Source organism: Buteo buteo, chromosome 20 (assembly GCF_964188355.1).
Source record: "Buteo buteo chromosome 20, bButBut1.hap1.1, whole genome shotgun sequence".
Taxonomy (NCBI): Eukaryota; Metazoa; Chordata; class Aves; order Accipitriformes; family Accipitridae; genus Buteo; species Buteo buteo.
Window position 1 is genome coordinate 27,884,698 of NC_134190.1, and position 21,346 is coordinate 27,906,043.

The window sequence follows — 21,346 nt, forward strand, 5'->3', positions numbered from 1 at the left end:
TCAGTTCCTGCCTAGAATAAAATTTGAATCAATAAATTAAATGAAGTGTTCCTCAACGCCTGCCCTCCCCCCCAAAAGTTATGCTGAACTATGTTCATATCATTCAGTTTTATTCTGTTCTCTCACATTAGTTCTAGGAGTTCAAAGCAGGTTTTGGAAGTCCTAAATAAGATTTAGCATATATGAAAAGATTTTCACTTTAAAAGTAGGAGTCCTTATTTCACCTTCCACAGTAATAAGTTTCGTCACAGAAACCTCACAGTGGTCATTAGACCATAAAGCACTCTCTCTCTTTGCCAGTAGAGCTCACATTAGCAAGGTTCAAGACTTCATCAGCATGTCTGTTCACTTCTGCCTATCTCAAAGATTTCTCACAGGTTATTAGTAGCCTTTGCATGAGTATGTAAAGTAGAAACATGTGAATTATTAGAAACTATATAATTCCTTTTGTCTTAATAATAAAACAAACATGAAAACATGCCCCCTCCTTACCAAGTCAGTAACGCTACCAGCTTTCAGATCTCTTCTAATAGCTGCTGACAACCAACTGTTCCAAAGCCTCATCCCAGTTCTACATCTATACATCAACAATCCAGTCAAGAGTCATGATGTCATTAGAAATATTCTACATATTATGACATGGGGAGTTACATTGCTATATGAGTACAGATGTAGTTCTTTGAGAATGTCTTACATGCAGTTACTAAGTCTTCATCTGCTTCTTGTGGTGGTTCCTGGCAGATGTAAGATAATAAAGCTTCATTTTTCTACAAAATCAATCATCTAGGACAGGCAACAGAATTTTACTGTTGCGGTCCTGTTTTTCCCTTTAAGAACTATTTACAGTCCCCTTGTGAGACTGCTTACCACAAAATTCTTTCTTTCTACAGTATCTTTCATTATTCAAAAACTTCCTTGTCTTAGTACTATTTTATGTCTTTATCCTGAAGACAAGTCCTAATGCAACTGATGTATAGACAATCTTGTTCTGTGATACAGTATTAAAAGTTAGAAGTTTTCATTTCCTTTTTCCTTCTTTTTTCTTTCAATCTTGTTCACAATGATTTCTCAGTTGTCATGTCTGTAAATTCTGATATCCACTCCAGTAAAGATCCAGAATCTATGCTGCACAGTCTTTGAAGACAATATATTTCATATAATCTGTAAGTTATTTTTCAAAAAGCTTTTTTTTTTTTTAATAAAAATTCAAATTTAAACTTCTTCAAGTAAACAAAGTTGCTGAACCTTATTCTATGCATTTGTGCCTTCAGGAATGTGTTCCAGAATAGTTTATGTGGAAAGTACTTTTGTTTTTCTCTTTGACTTTTCATGTACAATTTTTAAAATTAAATACTTCACTTCTCAGTTGATACCAGACATGATATTTCAACTAGGAATATAATGGTTTGAGAAAGTTATGAGAAACCAAAAATAGGGCTAGAGATGAAAATGCCAACTTACATATAATGCAGCTAGCAGCCATGATGCTGCATTAGAGCAATGCAGTTGCTTTGTCTGTACTTTGTACTTTGTCACAACTGGTTTTTACAGCAATTAAACATTATTAATTCCAAAGCAGTCTCTCATTGTCTGCAAAGCTGTGTTGCAGTCCCATTTCAAAATAAAAAATTAAATAATACTGCAGTTAGCCTATCCATTAAGGTCTAACAGCAATAATGGTATCAATGTCAATGGAAATTATTGGCACCATCGAAGCATTTCACTACTCTTAGGAATTTTTCTTCAAGATAGTTGAGTACTGTAGCAAAAAAGATAATTCCTTAAGTAATATTACTTTGTTGAACACACTGCAATAATAAAGGCTTCTAAGGAGGTTGATTCGAAGGAATCAGCAGCCTGTCTTCATTTGAAGGCATAAGAACTTGGAACTCTGCATATCTGAAACATCACTGCCAGAGAAGCTAGGGTCATGTTAGCTAGAGTTTATTACTTCACAGTTTAAAACTACTTTCATTCATTAAGCTTTCATGTCAAAGGGACAGTAGAAAACCATATCAAACAAAAATTTTAACATAAAAATATTAAATTCCTTCGATTTTGTCTTGACCAGTAGCTAGAGAGCCATCCAGCAGAAGTCATTACTGGAAAAGTATAGCTTCAGCTTCAGTGATTAAAGGACTATGAAATACAGCTTATACTCTGTGGCACAGATATTGCCGAGTCAAAAGCAGAAACTATAGTGAATGCATAAGGAAAGCATCTCCTTTCAGAGAAAAGCATGTTGATTGTGCAATTCCACATAATGTTCATGGTAGCAATTCAATGGCTCTAAGGGATGCTTGTGAGAAGCTCCGAAGCGATGTCTTATAACACACTTTTAATTCAAATCTTGCTTTGTTCCCAAACCAATTCACAACACCAAATTTCTATAAAGCTGTCATGAGAAAAGGTTGAATAAATGAAAACTTAACAGGTAAATAAAAGCAACAAGACATTGCTCATAATTACCCAAGGAAGCATCATCCACCCATGTGTACACATTTTGCAGCATATTCATAAAAATGTGTACTAGTTTTTGAAAGACAGCACTTGCACAGCAGTGTGTTATGAAATGTTTCGTTGAAAGACTGTGGCTGCGTAGTACAGGGAAATTTGCGGCTCTTCCAGTATTTACTACTGCACTTTGGGGCAGGTGAACCCTTCAGGAAGGAAGGGGAAAACATGTTTTCCCTGGGGACACACAAGTGTCCGTCAGCCAACAGAAGCTTTTAGAGCGCAGGGGGAAATGGGAGCTCCCTGGGAGTGCAGTTCACAGAGCAACAGACACGGATTGCTCCAAAGGAGCGAGGAGCAGGCACGCCGCGAGACCTCCAAAGGGGTGGAAGGGCAGAATTCCTGCAAAGAGACTGCGCTCTGCTGCTACCTAGAAAGACACTTAGGAGTTTGAAAACAAATCCAGGAGATAGGATATGTCCTGCAAAGACAACACAGACAGAGAAGATCTTATGTCCTGCAAAGACAACACAGACAGAGAAGATCTTATGTCCTGCAAAGACAACACAGACAGAGAAGATTTGTCCATGACGCCCCTTTTTTTGTCTCCAAGTGACTTTGTGCTTTCTTTGTTTTAGAAAATTCCATGGTCTGCTGCTGAGTAACCCCTGAGTTTTAAAACCTCTTCAGTGTTTTGATGTGCACACCATAAGGGAAGAGTTGAGAAAGACTCAGCTTGAAGTGCTGTCATAAATACACATTGAAAACATAATAAAAGCCAACACACATTATTTTTCTGAAAATGTTCCCTCAGAAGTGTGTCATTCATTGTATATAGGATCACATAATTATCAGAGGCCATCTAGGTCCCTGGTTCTCTACCTCCTCCTTCCCCCAAGGTTTGTAGGGAACAATACAGTAAAAAAGCCCAGAGAATATTTCATCCACATGTAAGAAATGAGAAATGCTTCCCGCATCACTATAACAAACTCAATAAATTCTAGTACAAAAGGCAAAATCTACGAAGAGCTAAGGTACCCTAGGAAAATGCTGGGGAGATCAGAGGCAGCCAGTGTGTCCTGGGTTAACTGGTAAGCGACGGTTCTGCCACTACATTTCTGGTAACAGGAGGCAAGCAAAGTCCCAAAGTGATCTGGGGAAAAAAAATAAAAATCCTTCCCGAACTCCAAGTTATCAGTTGCAGATTTGAAGGGGGAACTTCCCACACCTTCTGCCAATTCCTGTGGCACCAATAAGGGACACCTCTGCACGGCTACAGGCTCGACTGTACAGGGTCCTGGATGATTTAGCCTTGGAGTTCAAGTCTTCCCTTCCACCCTTACCAGACACTCAACCCGGCCCACGCTGCAGCTCCTAAAACGGCCAGAATCGGGATGAGGAGAGCCTTCCACACCCTTTCCCGTGCTCCCGCAGGGCCCGAGAAGCCCAAGAGCTCCTGCGGAGCGCCGCGGCAGCAGAGCAACGCTTCTCGGGTGGGAAGCGTGCCCGTGCCCGTGCCCGCGGGTGGGAGAGGCACGGGGGAGGACCTGGTCGTGGTCACGGCCGTCCCGGGAATGCTCACGACAGGCAGGTCCGTCCACAGCCTGCCCGGACGAGGTCTCGGCAAGGACAGCAGTCTGCTCCCGGTCTCCTCCGCGGTGCTCCTCCTCCCCGCCGAACCTCCCGGCCGGCCACCCCCTCGCCATGGCTCGGGTGCCGCAGGGTGGACTCACCACACCTGGAAGCTGAGCCCGGTACGGAGTTGTCCTCGGCAAGCCTTAAGGAAGCTCTTGACCACTTGTTGAGCCATCCTGTCCGAAGTCTGCCTCCAAGCAGTCCTTCCAGGATAATCTGTAAGAGAGAGGCGCCTCCGCAGCTGCAAAGTCGGTGCGCGGGAACTGCAGGTGTCTGCGGGGGAACAGGCACAGACAACCGTGCACGGAGCTGCGTCTACAACTGTACTAAAGAGTACTCATTTAATTTTTCTTTTTTTTTTCTTTCGAGGAACATCCCAAAGGGAGAGTTCTGTCTCCAAGCCCTTTCCAGGGCTGCCCCAATTTGAATTATGAGCTCCCTGAAGACAAGAGATGGGAAGCAGAGGCTGAGACACATAGCGGGGATGATCAATACTGGCAGGAAAAATGGTCTGTTCTGACTTGGGAAGTAATGGCTTGATGTAACTTCTCTACCGCACACTTTTTTAAAGACAATTTTTTTTTAATGGTCGATAATTTTTAAGTGCTGGTTATTTCTTAGAAGTCATAGATATAAGAATTGTTATCAAAGGATGGGCACTTCAGCCCAGCTCTCAGTTTTTATCATTTCTTGTAAAAAAAACCCCAGGGTAATAGTGAATATTATTTTAAGTAAAAGCTAACTGCTAAATGGTGGAAGAGGCTACCACTTTAAGAATAAAATTATTAGCCAAACAGCGTTCATGAGTTCACACTGATACAAATTCAAAAGATAATGCATGTATTTATTTCACACCTGGCAATAAGAAGCTAACAGGGGAAGACAGATAGCAAAGATCAGTTTACAGATAATCTCATTACAAGGCGTCCTTCAAAAAGAGAAAATTAAATTTACATTTATACCTGTATTAACCTAATCAAGACAGATAGTACAGAATTAAAAATTTGGCTTAGGCCACGAAGTGAGTCTATGTAAATAAATATATTCAGACAAAAAAATCTGCAAATTTGGTACCCTCCTTAGTAAGTTCCTTTTTCTTGTTAGAAAACCAGAAATCTTGTGAAAGCCAGATCTTTGTGTCTTCAAATCTCCTCCTGTGTGCCAGGGAGGAATAAAAGGATGGGGGCTTAAGGAAATCCCAGGGTGATCATGACTTCCTAATGGGAAGGCTGAAGCAACAGCTTCCATTTTCTCTGTTGGCAGCAGTGCGTGGTGCAGATGCTAGTAGAAGTCCGTCTTTGTAACGTGAGCCTTGACATTTTCTTTCCAGTAGCTGAGTCCCTTGTGAGTGTTGCCTGTGAGCTGGTGAAGAAAAGGCAGCTGATCATGTTTTAGCTATGACTCAATTTTTTTTTGCAAATCTGTTTTAAAATTATTGAAGGAAGAAAGGAAAATGTACTGTATATTACCCTGTCAAGTATTTTTACAAGAAGACAAGTAAATGTCCCCCAAGTTGAACACACAAAGTTGATCATCCTGAAATAATGTGGGTGGATTTTTGAAGACTAAGGAGTTACAGACCTCTTTGATTAATTTTTATCCTCAAGAGCCATTTGATTTTTGCTCAGGATCAATTTCCATGTTAATCTGCAGCATGCTGCACCTCTGATTTCTGGCAAACACCTTTGATATGTCTGGTGTTCTGTCACTATCAGAAAAAAGTGATGCAGCTTTAGGCATATTTCAAATCTGGAATTTGTTTTAACTAATTAAATCTGCAGCTCACTAACTAAATCAGCACAAACTTACTCATATTAAAGCCTGACATTAAATTCAATTTATTTTATGCTTCATACAACATTATTTTTTTATGTTACATAATTATATGCTGAGAACATACAACTCCATTGGATGCTGTCTGGGGAAATGTATCGGGTTTAACTGTTGTTTTGAACTGGGTTTCCCAAACTGTAGATATAAGAGAATACATGCATAAGCAAAATTATTTGAAATAATATGTTTTTAAAATGCTACTGAAGTATCCATGTCTTCAGTTGCTGGGGAACTCAGTAGAAGACATATGGTAGGGACACTAGATTTTTGTGTGTCTTTTTAAATTTGGGGTTCTCTAAAAGCTGTTTGACAGGTTTAACTTAAAATTCTAGCAAATCAGATTTCTACAAGACTGTTGAAGAAAAATGTGCTCCTTGAAAATGTATAGCAAAGTGACTGTGAGAAAGAGAGTTTCTGTGGAATGTGGATTATTTTGTTAATAATTACATGATATTACAAATAGTATTTTTAGGATAAATCTTATGTATTTATATCTCATTCATTCATTTATTCAATATCAGTGACACTACCGCTGTCATAACAGCAAACTCTAATATCAGCTGTCTACTGAGTCACAAAGCTCAGCTGTGGCCATTTGTGCTCCAGCCACATCAACACAATAAGGACTATAAACGCAAGCAACTGTGATCAACAAACCCTGAGAATCTGAATGCATAAAATACAGTGCTAAGTATTCATAATAGAAATTTAATTCCAGTACCCACCTACTCATAGCACATATGCTGCTAAAAGAGGAAGCCAGTTTTCCACCAGTTTCAGTGAAATGTAGCTGGGTGTCCCCTTCTTTCCAAGAGACTGTTTTCTCTTCCCCAAATATATTTATCAGTAAAAAGACCTTCGTCGGGAGCAGCAGTTAAGAGAACTTCCATCTTTTCCAACTTGTGCAAAGTCTTGCAGGACGAAAAACAGATATCAACAAAGAAAGAACTGAATCTTGTGACTCCCAATAATTCAGAGCACTGTGTTTGGCACTCAAGCTGCTTACATAGTGCCTGGGCAGGGTTAAGCATCTCACGGTAGAAGTCAAAATAGCCCAGGTTTTCAGCTGTTCATTCCTAAACCACTGGAAAATACTTAGAGGTAGAGGTGGCCACTATAAGGAAGGAATTCCATCCATCCGTGGTGATTCAAAATGAGAGAATAAAATTCAGTGGGAGAATAATTTATCTGTATAACAACATTCTGTCTCCTGAAATGTTTACCTTTGTGTGGCACATAACTTTAATCTTAGTTCCAACCAAGACTGCTATTTGACAATTAAACCTCATATCCTTTCAAGGATAGAGTCTATCCTCAAGACTGAAAAAAAGGTATTTGCATAAGCATGAAAATTAACATTGGGTGGAGGAATAAAATGTACCCTTTACCCTAGGTGGTTTCTAAACCTTAGCTGATGGTGCATATGTTCCCTGGCAGACTCCTCAGGGAACCACGACACCAATGTTGGATAGAAGCCTTTAGATACAACTGCTGTTGCTAACTCATATATACTGAGTAGGTTTCATCTTTAAGTATCCCAAAATGTTTTACATGGGTTTTTTTGCATAGATCCTTTCATTCTTTAACAAAATGTTTGAATTTTTGCAGTAGAATATGATATTTTGTTCCATTACCATTATAGATAATATATAAGAAAGGATCATTGCAAAGACTGATTACAAAAAGGCTTAGCTTTTAGTACTACAGTGAACATTTCATTAATAGCACCAAGGCAATTATTCTAGCAGGCTCAAGGAGACATGAGAATCATTTCTAGTAACACCCAAGTTTGCCTTAATGGATTCATTTGATCTTGGTCATATTCAACCTGAGACTGTGGTTCAAGGGGGTATGTCCATAAGCATTAGATGCTAAAAATCTAACAAAGCATAGCGTCATAATGTTCTCTACAAAAATCATAAAGTCATCATGCTCTATAACTAATCAAAATTCAGTTCTATGGAGAACTGGATGGGCATTTTTCAAAAAAAAAAGGTTTTTTCTCAGAGATTGGAAAATACTGATCCATCAGAAACAGAGCAAGAGTTAATGATTCTACAATTTAGGGTTCAGATCATTCATCTGAATCGAAATAGAACTAGATCAGACTCTGTGCTTTTGTTAACATTATACTTAATATTAAAAAAACCTAAAAAAACATAAAAGATGCTAGAAAGCAGTTGTCCCTGGCTAGCCAATACCTACACGACTGAGTCTTTTTCATGAGAGGAGGAATACCTAGAGTTCAGACTAAAGGCCGCATTTGGCAAAACAGGAATCCAAACCAGCAAATTGCATTCCAAGTGAGACTTCTCTCCTGAAGCTCATTGGGTCTTCTGGGCTGTCACTCTCGTTTTTGCAGTCTTCGCCAGGTTTGGGGCTAGCTTACTCCACAATGGGAAAATCCTTGAAACTTCAGTAAAGTTATGGCAAAATTGTTTCTTTTACAGCTCTAGTTCCAAACATTTTTTCGTCTAATCCCATCAGGAATTAGTATACCTTAAAATGGATTAGGTAAATCATATTTTACACTACCCGTTATCAGGACAGGTTTTTGCCACCATTCATATAAGAGTTGTTTGATATATATTCCCCACTAAAAGGGAGTAGCCCTCAATATCAAGACAATTCTCATTTACGAATCATAAAAATTTACATCAGAGAATGAGTCACTGGGGATTGAAAAATTAAATTTAATTCCACTTTCCTCATAAAAAGAAAAATAAAGTGCTTTAGCATTTCCCCTGGTTACTTAAAAATGGTATAATTGATTAGCTTTGAGAGGGAATACTTATTGAAATTAACCCATAAGTTGTCAAAGATCAAAATATTAGGAACACCCACATAAAATGCCTCAAAATTTAAGCTTCAGTATTACAGATTGTTATTATATCTCTGAGCAGATGGGTAATTGCTTGAAGCTGAGCTGATCCACTGCTTTCTCATCAGATGTACTTATTTCCTCGAAAAAAAGTTCTAAAGACATGACAGACAGGAATGCCTTCAGAAAGATAATTTTTACAAAATCACAGTTCCTCTGATTTTTAAAAGCACAAACTTCTGAACTGTTTACTTGAAGCTCAGTTTTATCCTATGAAGCTACTAATACAGAGGATGATTAATATGAAAGGCTTTATCAAAATGGCAGTTCAGTGCTGTTCTAGTGTTAGAAGAAAATTGGGTTATGTTTGATGATTTGACAGAGCTGATTAAGGCAGGAGAAAAAATTTATTAACGTCGTGTTTAATTTGGTAAAGCTATTAACCTTTTTTTTAAGCTTGTAAAATAGAATGGTTTATTACATTTTTCTTTTCCAAATGGTCTACACAACGATCATTTGATCACTACCAGCCTGTTTCTAACTACAACCTCGAGAAGGGTATTAAGTCACTCATCAGTTTAAATCCAGCCATTCTCTAACATGCCTTCTTTTCTAAGGCTGACGTTTACTTTAAAGAAACATATCTCTACTGTCACAACATACTTTCCTTCTTGCGATCACAACCTTTCTGAGATAGTGGGAACGATGCTGTAATGGCAAATACATTAAAGCAGACAAGAAAGAAGACCAAGTCAAGATTAAAAAAATCACTCCTCAAAAAAAAAAATAAAATCATTGTTATCCCAATGTATGAGAGGCTTGTTTTTGTCATTTATATTTTCCATGGCAGACTCTTGGACTGAAAGATCAGAGGGTGAACTGGCCCTAGTCAGCAGCACGCAAGAGATTCCTTTTGTAAAATCTTTCCCTTTCCTCTTCTCCCATCCTTCCAGAAACAATCCCATTATTTCCACTTTCAGTATCCTTCCTCAGAAAATATTCTATATTGTTTCCAGAAAATATCTGCCTTTTGTCTTTGCTCTCTCCTCTGCCAGTCTTGTGAAAGATCATGCCTTCCCACACCAACAGCTCAGATTTTTCTAAGAGGTGATGGAGTTTCTGTGGCCATTGAAAGCAGCTGTGGTAGCCAGGGATTTTGTTTGCAACTTCTGGTTTTGCAGTGCTTCCTTGGAGTAGGAGAAAAATTCTTGCAGTAAAGAGAAAAAAAGGTTAGCTGTGGAATAAATTCTGCATGGTGTCCTGGTTTCAGCTGGGATAGAGTTAACTGTCTTCCTAGTAGCTGGTGCAGTGCTGTGTTTTGAGTTCAGTATGCGAAGAACCTTGATAACACTGATGATTTCAGTTGCTGCTCAGTAGTGTTTAGACTATAGTCAAGGATTTTTCAGCTTCTCATGCCCAGCCAGGGCACCTGACCCAAACTGGCCAACGGTGTATTCCATACCATGTGACGTCCCATCTAGTTTAGGAACTGGGAAGGGGGGGGCAGGGATTCGCCGCTGGGGGACTAGCTGGGTGTTGGTCGGCGGGTGGTGAGCAATTGCCCTGCGCATCATTTGTACATTTCAATCCTTTTATTACTACTGCTGTCATTTTATTAGTGTTATCATTATCATTATTAGTTTCTTCCTTCCTGTTCTATTAAACCGTTCTTATCTCAACCCACGAGTTTTACTTCTTTTCCCGATTTTCTCCCCCATCCCACTGGGTGGGGGGGGAGTGAGTGAGCGGCTGCGTGGTGCTTAGTTGCTGGCTGGGGTTAAACCACGACACATGGTCATGGTGTCTTCTAGCTAAAGTAAGGCTCAGCTGGAGTCTGCATACAGCTGGAATTATAGGCTCTCTCTTTCTGCTGATAAGTTATAGGGAAGATGACATAAACAGAAATCAAGACTATCATTTTCAATAATGACTAACATGACAGGCGATTCAAAGAATACACACTCCTGCAAACTACCAGGTGTGCAGGTCAACCATTCTATGACAGACTTACAAGAAGAGGTTAAGGGGAAAGGATTTGCTTACCCTGGAAAAGAGGTGGTTGATGGCAGCTGCGCAGAGATGAACCCAGACTTTTATCAGAAGTGCACAGCGAGAGGACGAGTCAACAGTTGCAAATGAAAAATTTGAATTGGAAATAAGTGTGGCTAAGTACTGGAAAAGGCTGCCTGTAAAGGTTGTAGAATCCCCATCCTCGGGGATTTTGAAAACTCTCCTGGACGAGGCCATAAGCCGCCTGATGTAGCTTTGGCGTTAACCCTGCTTGGAGCAGGAGGTTGGACTTGATGGTCTTCAGAGGTCTCACAGGGCTACAGATAAGCAGCAGGAGAACTGCTAACATAAACTGGAGAGAATAGTTTTTGTTACAGAAAACATAGCTGCGCATAATAAGATGAACTTCATACACTGCAGAAGTGCAAGTTCCATGAAACAAGTCCAACATTTTCAGATCCATAGGCCCATGAAAGCATTTACTATATTTTGTTACTGTAGTCTCAGCAATGCTGTTATCTTTTCCTGTATAACTGGGTTTAGTAAATGAGATGTTCAAAGAGCAGTGTATGTGTCTGTGTGTTTTCTGCTCCAACCTTTTTCCATGACAAGGTAATTGACACTGCAGCCCTGAGCCAGAGTAAACTCAGTGGAAACACCAGTCACCTTTGTAAAGTATTCAGTGTGAAAACATCGAGGCTGATAGCGTTGCTGCGGTGCCTTCAGATGCCACTGCTTCTGCCTTCATGCTGCTGCCTGGGAACCAAAAAAACACTGGGTTTAATTCTTCTCCACTAGCTGGCTAGGTGTCATTATGATTCTGATATTTGACTTTCCCAACGGGCAGTGGGAGGCTTCCCAAGGTCCTGCATTATGCTGAGAAATGCCTTACACTGTTAACGTCAAACCTTCCTTGGGAATTGTATTTTAGCTAAGGTCAGACACAGAAGGCAAACTAGAGATAGAAAGAAAACTTAATTTCCCAGAAAATTAAATAAATTAGGTAACAAAATCAACCATATCCTAAAAAATTTAGTTGCAAATAAATAATAGTACATGAAACACATCTCTAATGTAGTCCTTTGTAAGTCTCGTCATTACAAAACATTTGCAGAAATCACCGTTTCTGCATATGAACAGCACATTAAAACATTTTAACTTGTTAGTGTTATAATACCTATATTAACTATATAGGTATGGGAACAAGACACTGTATCACACAAATCACCCTTCTTGGCTTTTAAACTGCATTTTTTTCCTCAAGTTTTTTCTACATTAACACCTTCAGGTTATTCTGCTTTCTTACGTCATATCAGGGAATTGCATAATTAGTTTTTGTAAGCTAATTGTGCAATTTATTTCTGGACCTAAGTACTGTATATTGAACTCACTTAACTTAAATGAAGCACCCTGTCTAAGGATTTATCATCTCTGCCTTTTGAAACTATAATTCTTGTATAGCGTGCCTGGTTTTCAAACTGCTATCATTCCTGTCATATAGTGCTTCCTTAGCAAAATGTGTAACAGTGTAAAATACTTAAGGGAGCTTTATGGCTCCTCTTTCAAAACAACAGACATTGTTCTTAAATATATACAGGATTTTCTATATTAGACAATAAAGCATAGATGGCAGCCTCTTTTACATAACATGTCCTACTACACGGCTCACTAGAGAGACTATATTGTAACGTATATTTTTCTGATGCATTTCTCAATTAGAACAAAAGGATTAAGGCTAAAATCATGTTCTAAGCAAACCAGGTGAAAGTTTCCTTTGTATTAGTTCATAACTATTTGGAAATTCTGTGTGTTCTGGGCAGCTCGTACCTGACTGAAATGTTGGGAAGATGCGAGTTTCTTTTATTCAAGACTGAAAAACACATTTTCATACAAGTACATATAAATAATTCAAGTATTGAAATAGAATATTTCTACAGGAGTTTGTGTATGATACCATTACACATACCTTTTGTTCTAGCAACAGGTTGGGGAGGAAAGGGTAGCAAAAGGGATGACAGGAATGGCAGGAAAACCAGAGTAACTGCAATGAATTTGTCTTTCTTATCAACTCCTGATGCTGAGTCAGTTTTCTGGGACTATGGCTTGTTCGTTTCGTTGTGATCTAAAGTCTAAACGAGCATTATACTGACTCTTCCTTATCAAAGGCTTCTTTACCTATTATGACTACAGAAAGAACACTTAGATGCTCCTCAGTTTGGATGTCACTAACTTCTTTGCAGGTAGGAAACGGGCATGAAAAAGCTGGGCAAGCACACAGCTGCTTTAATTCCAAAGGCAGCAACAACTCAAACGCTGCATGGCAGGCGCAGGTATGCTGCCCTTGCCGTATGGAAGTCTGGGACGTCACGGTTGTCTTTTGGAGAGGGTCGCGTGTCTCGACCTTCTGTTTTGACAAGAAATGTGAGGTAGTTTTACACATGCTCCTTAGAAAGGATACAGACCCTCTGAGGAGGAGGAGGAGTTGCCCTTTGTAGCAGAAAGCAGCTGGAACAGATGGAGCTCTGCTTGGGGACAGACGATGAGGGCTTCCACAGGAATATCAGCAGCAAAGGGAAAACCAGGGAGTGCTAGGAATGCCGCAGTGCTGAACGGGGCAGGACCCTGGTGACGAGGGGCAAGGAAAGCACTGAGGTACAGAATGTCTTCTTTGGTTCTTTTTTTTTCTGGCTAGAATTGCTCTCAGGAATACCAGGACCCTCAGACCCATGGGAAAGTCTGGAGAAATGTAGACTTACCCTCCACAGAGCAGGATCAACTTAGGAAATGTTTAAATGAACTTGACATGCACAAGTCCATGGGACCTGAGAGGATGCACCCTTGAATACTAAGGGAATTGGCACTGTGAGGCCACTCATTATCATCTTTGAAAGGTCACGGCCATGGGGGAAGTTTTCTGAGTACTGAAAAAAGCAAATGTAAATCCTGTCTTCAAGAAGGGCAAGAAGGAAGACCCAGAGAACTACAGCCTGGTCAGCCTCCCTGTATTCCCTTGAAAGGTGATAGATCAAATCCTCCTGGAAGCCATTTCCAGGCATATTAAGCACAAGTTGGTCACTGGGATTAGTCAGCACAGATTTATGAAGGAGAAAAGCCTGACCAACCACCTTCTATGATGAGATGACTGGCTCAGTGGACAAGGGGAGAGCAGTGGATGTTGTTTATCTTGACTTTAGCATGACTTTTGACACCACCTCCCATGACATCCATAACAAATTCTTCCTCCTTCTCTAACATAATTTCTTCTCCCTCTCTCAGAAATACATATATTGATGTGCTGAGATTTTATCCACAAATTGTGCAAATTATTTCCTGCCAAAGTGATTTCACCCATTTTGTTCAGATTATCGCTTGCCCTCAAAACTGAATATTCATCTATGAGCATATTCATACTGGAAATTGGCAGACATGATAGACTGTGTATTTATTTTGTCCATAGCTCCAGTGAGGCTTTTAGCTTGCATTTATATTTGCTGTTAGCACATGGAACACGTGTCAGAAGATCTGAGAATTAGGATGGCATAATAAAGTTGACAACAGAAAGATAATCAAGAAAACAGATATTTTTCCACAGGCATTAGTGTACTATGAGCTTGCCAATAAAACCCAGTCAGAGCAACACTGACATAGCATGGAGAATTACTGATACTGAGACATCAATAAGGCAGCAGTAATGTTTTAAGAAATACCCCAGAATTTTTTTTAATGAATATCTGTCTAATATGCTTTTATCTGTAAAAGTAAAAGCTGCATTAATTTTGATAAAGGAAGAGTCTTCTATGTTCCAACACTACAGTTCTTTGTTTTGTATCATAAAAGCTGGCTTGTACTCTTTCATATCACAGATGTTGTGTTCATATAATGATCCCACAAGCCACATTATGCAGACGACTTTGTTACACTTAACACACTGACTGAACCATGCGCATCTCAGAAAACCTCAGAAGAAACACTTTTTTTTTCATTTGGAAACTTCTGAAAGTGACATTATAATCAATGGAGTGAAAAATATGGAGGAAGCACAGAAAATTGGAAAGTTTTAAGAGGTTGGTGCTTTTGAGATAGAAGAAAATAGTCTAGCTTTCCTGACCTTTATCTTAAAAGTTATAAGGAGATCACCAGTGTGGAAAAGCAGAGAGCGCAACCAGAGATGAGTTTAGCTGACAGACGAGAGAGAGAAGCAATAATTGGAATCAGTAATGGACCTGGAAACAGAGAAAGGATTCTACAGAATGGCATCATTATTGATGTAAAAACACACCAGTATTTGTGTTTGGCTTTGTGAACGGGTGTCCAAGATATTTCCACTTGTTCCCCCAAGACTAGATCAGTCATCTGTGCAATTAAGTGTTAGTTTGGGGAAGGAAGATGTAGTACACTGGAGGAGAGTCAGGAATCTTTATTCTAGCAAATATCAAATTCCAATTTAAAATTGAAGTTGAAAAATGAAAATGAACCTTCAAATATCAAATATCAGATTTCTCAGCTCTTAGAAAGGAGTGGAGTATAGTGAAGGGGATATAGTGAAATTCTACCTTCCATTCATGTCATTTTTCTATAATTTATGTCATTCATGTAAATTATCATCAATCATTTATATACACTATAATCCTGTTAAAAAGCAACGCTTTTTTCCTTTGTTAACCATTACAAGCACACAGCCTATCAGGCATCTGAAAGTCAACTTGAAGATACAGTCAACAGCTAAAGTTACATCTCCTCCTAGACTAATGCTAGTTCAGGCTTTCAATGTATGGCAGAGCAACCTGCAGATTTAAGCAGCTGAAACAAAAATGTCCATGGTCTTCCCAAAGGGCTGCAGGGGAATCTCTGCTCCGGCACCTGGAGCATCTCCTCCCCTCCTTCTGCACTGACCTGGGGTCTGCAGGGCTGGGGCTCTCACATGTTCCCACTCCTCTCTTCTGAATGCTGTTGCCCAGCAGTTTTTTCCCCTTTTTAACTCTGTTGTCCCAGAGGCACTGCCACCATCGCTGATGGGCTCAGCCTTGGCCAGCGGCGGGTCTGTCCCGGAGCTGGCTGGCATCGGCTCTGTTGGACATGGGGGAATCTTCTAGCAGCTTCTCACAGAAGCCACCCCTGTAGCCCCACCACTGCCAAAGCTTTGCCATGCAAAACCAATACATTCCACCCTTTGTCTCTGTGAATCACATATTTAAGAATTATCATTAAAATACACATTCAACACACAATCTTCATAAACTTCATTTCTGCTGCAGGTTTTTTCTTTCATCACTGTAGCTACTGAAGTGCAAAAGCACAAAAGTACTACTCAGTTTAGGCTGAAGTTGTACTTTTCACTGGAAACCTGAATACCAAGGCAGACAAAATATTCTGCTCCAAATAGGGGACTAAACCCCACAGGCTTCTACATTCAAGTGCCCTGAAAATGTACATAATCTCAAAAGTAGAATGCAAAATTGCTGTTCTGTTCTATTCTGTACTACCCTAGTCTAGTTTTTATGCAGTCAGTTCTATTTGGGTTCATAAAGTGAAATCATGTGGGAAAGAAATGAGAAATTAAGAACAGGTTCTAGCAAAAAGGTGGTAGTGTTATAAGCCATTATGTCCATGACCCAGCAGGCCATTATTTTATTTAAGCACAAAAATATCAGTTCATAGCAGTCTTATGAGTCATTGCTTGTAATTATTTAACCAGTTAACTTCCTTTATAGCTCATTTTGAAACTGCTTTCCTATGTTTGCAAGTTGTTTTATCAATATGGTTACATCTGCTTTCATAAATGATCAAAAAGCAAGAAATCAGCTTTAAGAGCAGATATGGACCTCATTTAAACTTTGCACTTTGAAAGAACTATTTTAATCTGCAGAGTGCATCAGTGATACAACTCTAAAAATAGAACCCTTAAGTCTGAGAAATCAAAAAAGCTAAAGTTTGCACAGCATTTAGTCTGAAGAATCAAGTACTCAAAATTCGAAAGAACATAAAAGGCAATATGGCCTTGCCTCAGTCCTATGGTACACAATGCCATGAAGCAAGTGGGGTGCGGAAAATCCCCTTGGAGGTTTTCAAGATTTGCCTGGACAAAGCCAGGGCTGACCTGATGTTGTGCTGGCAGTAGCCTTGCTGCAAGTCAGAAATTGGATGAGCCACCGCCAGCGGTCTCTGCTAACCGTACAATGTCTGTGATTCAGTGAAATACGCCTGAGCACTGTAAGCTGCTGCTGAGATTGGCACTATCCAGGACAAGAAAAATGAGCAGTGGCGATGACTGGAAGGAGCCCAGGGGTGGGAATGGGACATCCAGTGCTTCAAATATCTCTCCCTGTTTTTTTTTAATCATCTCACTGTGGTTCAGACTTCCTGTCTTATTAAATCAGAGAGGAAAATGCCTGCAATTAGTTAGTGCTTAACTTAACCTAATTACCAAAGCCAAGAGAAACAGACTAATTTTCCCTTGGAGAACAGAGCTGCCCATAGCCTATTGCCCAGTTGTTCGTGCTTTGGTTAAAGGAAAGGAAAAAAATGCATTTTGGTGATTCTGAATAGCAAACTAGTCTTTAACTTCTTGTTCCAAACTACTACTGCAGGATAAAAGCCATGACAAGTATCATTTGAACTATAGAATACCTTGGACTGCATTTTCGGTAGGGTCTTCCAAACAGAACTTTAAGTTTTGTAACAGGTATTAATCAAATTCAGCCCAGCAACAAAACAAATTCCTTTTGGAAAACTTGCTAACACACAATATATACACCGGGGTGATTTTCATACAAATAAAGTGATGTTTAAAAATATGTTCTGATGGTGACTAGTACTTATTTACCTAAATTTACCTTAGTTGCTGTTGAAAAGCAGAGACTGCAGCCATTCAGGAACGCTTAATACTCCAGGCAAGCAGCAAAGTGTAACTGCTGACAGCATTGCCACTTTTAGAGCAACCTTTATAAAAAGGCATGCCTGTTTAGTACTTCCCGTATCCGATCTACCCGATGAAATGCAAATGCTCTGGTTTCTGGTCTCCTCTGCTGTCAGCCATGACCTTTAAAGGTGAAATTTAAATCAACAATGTTTTTCAGTAAAATTATCAATATAATCTTACATTACCCTAAAAGATCAAGAACTGTTACTTCTCCTAATTTATAGAAAGGTAGCTTGTCACATAGAAACATTACAAAAACTGATGCAGAAAAGAACAAATGTTTAAAGTCGGATCCAAAGCCTACTGAAGTCAACAGAAGTATCTGGAAATACTTTTACTTGTGTGCCTAATTTGCAAAAAACTGACCTTTTTTTTCCTGGCAAATTTTATATCTGTAAACATAGACACCACAATTTAGCTAGTCACAGGTACAGCTATATATAGCCACTAGCTACTGCTGATAATTACACCTGCAAATAGTTCTACAGCAACTTTCATAGGCACCTTTGAAAGGTAATTTAGACATGTCTTAACAAAGGACAAACAGAAAAATTTAAAGGCGTGATCAGGTCTGGAGAACTGAGCTTCTTTTTCTCCATCTTATCAGTTGACATCTCTGTCAAGTGAATTTGTCAAGTCATGGTTACTAGAAGCTCAGTTGATAATCTCTGCAAACATTTCTTCTTTCAAGAAAACAGATTTCCCAATAATCCAAGTTTATGTGTAAAGCCCATCACATTTTCCTACATACCTCACCATCAAAACAGTCTCCATAATAACAACTTACTTTGTACATAATTTTACCATATCTTAGATCGGTAAGTGATGATATAAGAGCAAGTATAGTTCTATATTTTCCACAATTTGTGTATTTTCTGCTTCAAAGGATCAGGTGTCTCAGACATTTTCTTGGCATTACTTCTGAATGCAATATATTCTTCTAAATAGCCTGTCTTCTTATTTATTGTATTTTGCAAAATTTGAAGTATCTTTAAGGGTTAGAAGGGATACGATTACTGTCTATAAATACATCATCAGAAGCACAAACTCTGGGAGGAAGAAAAACCTACTTAAACTAAAGGACATTTTTTGACACAGGAATAAATGGTTCTCTGTTAATGAATAAATGTATGCTTGAATCTAGAGGTTTAATTCTACCTGAGGAGTGAGTTCTGGAACAGCTTTTTAAGTGACACAAGGGAAAAAACACATAATTGGTGTTAAAGATGTAGTTTCTATCAGTGTATGGAAGAGATCAGGTAGTGTGGCTGTCTGCAACAGCAGGAAACTGGTCTCAGTGAGCCAAGTGGCCCCTTCCTTGTATATGTTCCTACTCATTTGGACAATAAAATTAGGCAAGAAAACTTCAGCCACTGAAGTACCAGCACTGCAAAACTTGGAAAGCTCTTCATAATGGGTGACATTTATATTACTTTTTAATCCAGTAAAAACTGCTTTATTACACAGAATTTCATCTCATAGTAAAAATATTATCTTCTGGCATTTTCCATCCCAACTGACATTAAGCGGCACCTGTAGACCAAGATGGGAATTATTTAGATTCATCTATTTAGATGAAATGTGTGTTAAAACCACACACATACATCACTGAAGACAAGCATTTGAGAAGAGGAAAAAGTATTCATCTGATTTGAACATTTTGTGCTAAACACCTTCCCTAAATGCAAAAAGAATTGTCTCAAGTTACCAGGTGGTGTTGGGTTATGGACATGCCACTGCAAACTGCCTGGGGAACAACCTGGGGTGGAACTTCAAATGAAATTCTCTTCTGAGCCTTGTGTTTCAGCAGCATACTGATTTCACTTGATTGATTTGACTAATGTAATTTTGGGCAAGCCCTTCTCTCCAGTGAGAATCTGATACTATCTTTATCTTTATCCAGAAATTTTAAGCAGAAAAATGTGGCTGATGCTTTGTATCTTACTCTGCCTTTTGAACTCTTCGACCTAACTTCTCCTTCCTATTCAGGAATGCCCTTCCTGGGAACTTGCAGAACGTAGGACCTTTTCCTTTCAGTTGCATACATCACCACCAGTTGCTTTAACTGTTGAAGATCTCTTTGGGTTTTATATTGTGCCATTTGATATGAGAAACCCTTTAAGATGCTCTACACAAAGTTTACTCATTGCTCATGCGGTCCAACTTTTTGGAAGTATGTTTTAAGAAAAGGAGGCTACAGTATGACCAAGATAGAAATGCCTACACAACAGTGTTGTTTGCAGCTGCAGTTTCCTCACACGGGATGTTGAAATCTGGCAGTGCTGTGATCACTACTAAATACTGTCATCTTGCAAGTCATTCTGTTAATTCACTGCACCAGAGCTCCTGTTGAAACCCTTCTATGTTCCTAGACTTTGTACTGTTGGGTGTAATAAACAAATCAAAGACAAGTTGTACATTTGATCTGTGAGGTATTTTAAGTCAATATAAGCCTCCAAGCAGCGGAGTTAATTCAACGCTTGTAAATAGTCAATCCGACAGGACTTCATTAAGCAGAGGTCAGGGCAAGAGCCACCACATGATTTCTAGGATGCTCTTCCTTTCATTCTCTTTGCAACAAACTGATGGGAAGAAAAAATAGGTGATCACAAGAGAAGTTGACTCAGAACGAGGAGTCCTGAGAGAGCATCTGAGAGGCTCTTTGAAAGCTAATGGTTACTGAAAATCATTGACTTGGTTGTCCAATATTTCCCGTCTTAAAACTAAGATATCTTTTGCTCATGGACTTTGCAATAATGCTGCATTCCTAATACATTGCCTTTGTCTATTATGCTAGAGAATCCACTGGCTTTACTTAAAACTCTGATTGCTTCCACCTATTATCCTCCACTGGAGCACTTAATTAGCTGCTTCACTTGCAAATGCTTACAGTTGGTTTCAAACTGCACTTAAGCAATATTTTGTAGGCAGGAATTTGATATCACTGGAGACTCATTTAATCTTTTCTTGATTTGTTTTTCAATTAAACTAGCTGAAAGTTAGTTGGTATATTCACACATAAGGACATGAGGGTGTCATGAGACTTTTTTCTGTGTGAGTCTAAGAGCTACTAGCAGCTGTACCACAGCTAATTTTACAATAGATAGAGTTTAATACCAAGTGCAGTATCTGTAGGACATTAATCTGATGAGAAAAGCATGTATTTCTTGATCTTTTGAGAATATTGGAGAAGTAACCTTTTACCGGTATGCACCACTTCTGAAAGAGCAAAAAGAGGTACAGAATAGCGTAATGAATTGACTGTTTTGATATCCAGCTTCCTGGTACCTGAATAACTAGGTGCCAAGTTCTGAATTTCACGCAGGAACATGGCCACTATTATTCCAGATAGATTAGGGAATTAATGTCTTTACTCACCGTTGCTCTGCATTGTGTTTCTTCTGTGAGGAAAAAAGCGGTTTCTTTCTTCAGGCCGCCCTGCAGAAGGCTCTGTGGGGCCCACTGGAGCAGCAATTCCTGGGAGCAGCTGTGCTTGGGAGACAGATGTTTCCAGACCAGCAAGGCAAAGGAGGAGGCAGGGTAGGACAGACCTAGCCAGCTGGGAGCCTTCTGCAGAACCAAGGGCCTCCAGGCTGCGGAGGAGAGAAGAGCACACCGATCAGCCCCGGGTGGCAGAAGAGAGGTGGGGTGGGGATGTGCACCATCCAGTATCG

The 21,346-nt window shown here is 39.4% G+C and overlaps 1 long non-coding RNA gene across 2 annotated transcripts in view; it reads right to left on the bottom strand.

Moving 5' to 3' along the window:
- Positions 1-4,937: 4,937 nt before the first annotated feature.
- Positions 4,938-21,346, bottom strand: part of LOC142042405 (uncharacterized) — a 45,183-nt gene continuing 28,774 nt past the window's right edge. For both annotated transcript variants that reach the window (XR_012653755.1, XR_012653756.1), the window contains exons 3-7: positions 21,051-21,265; positions 17,587-17,792; positions 10,787-11,509; positions 6,648-6,833; positions 4,938-5,451 (exon numbers count right to left, since the gene is read on the bottom strand). This is a non-coding gene — a long non-coding RNA (uncharacterized LOC142042405). The remainder of the gene's footprint in view (positions 5,452-6,647; positions 6,834-10,786; positions 11,510-17,586; positions 17,793-21,050; positions 21,266-21,346) is intronic.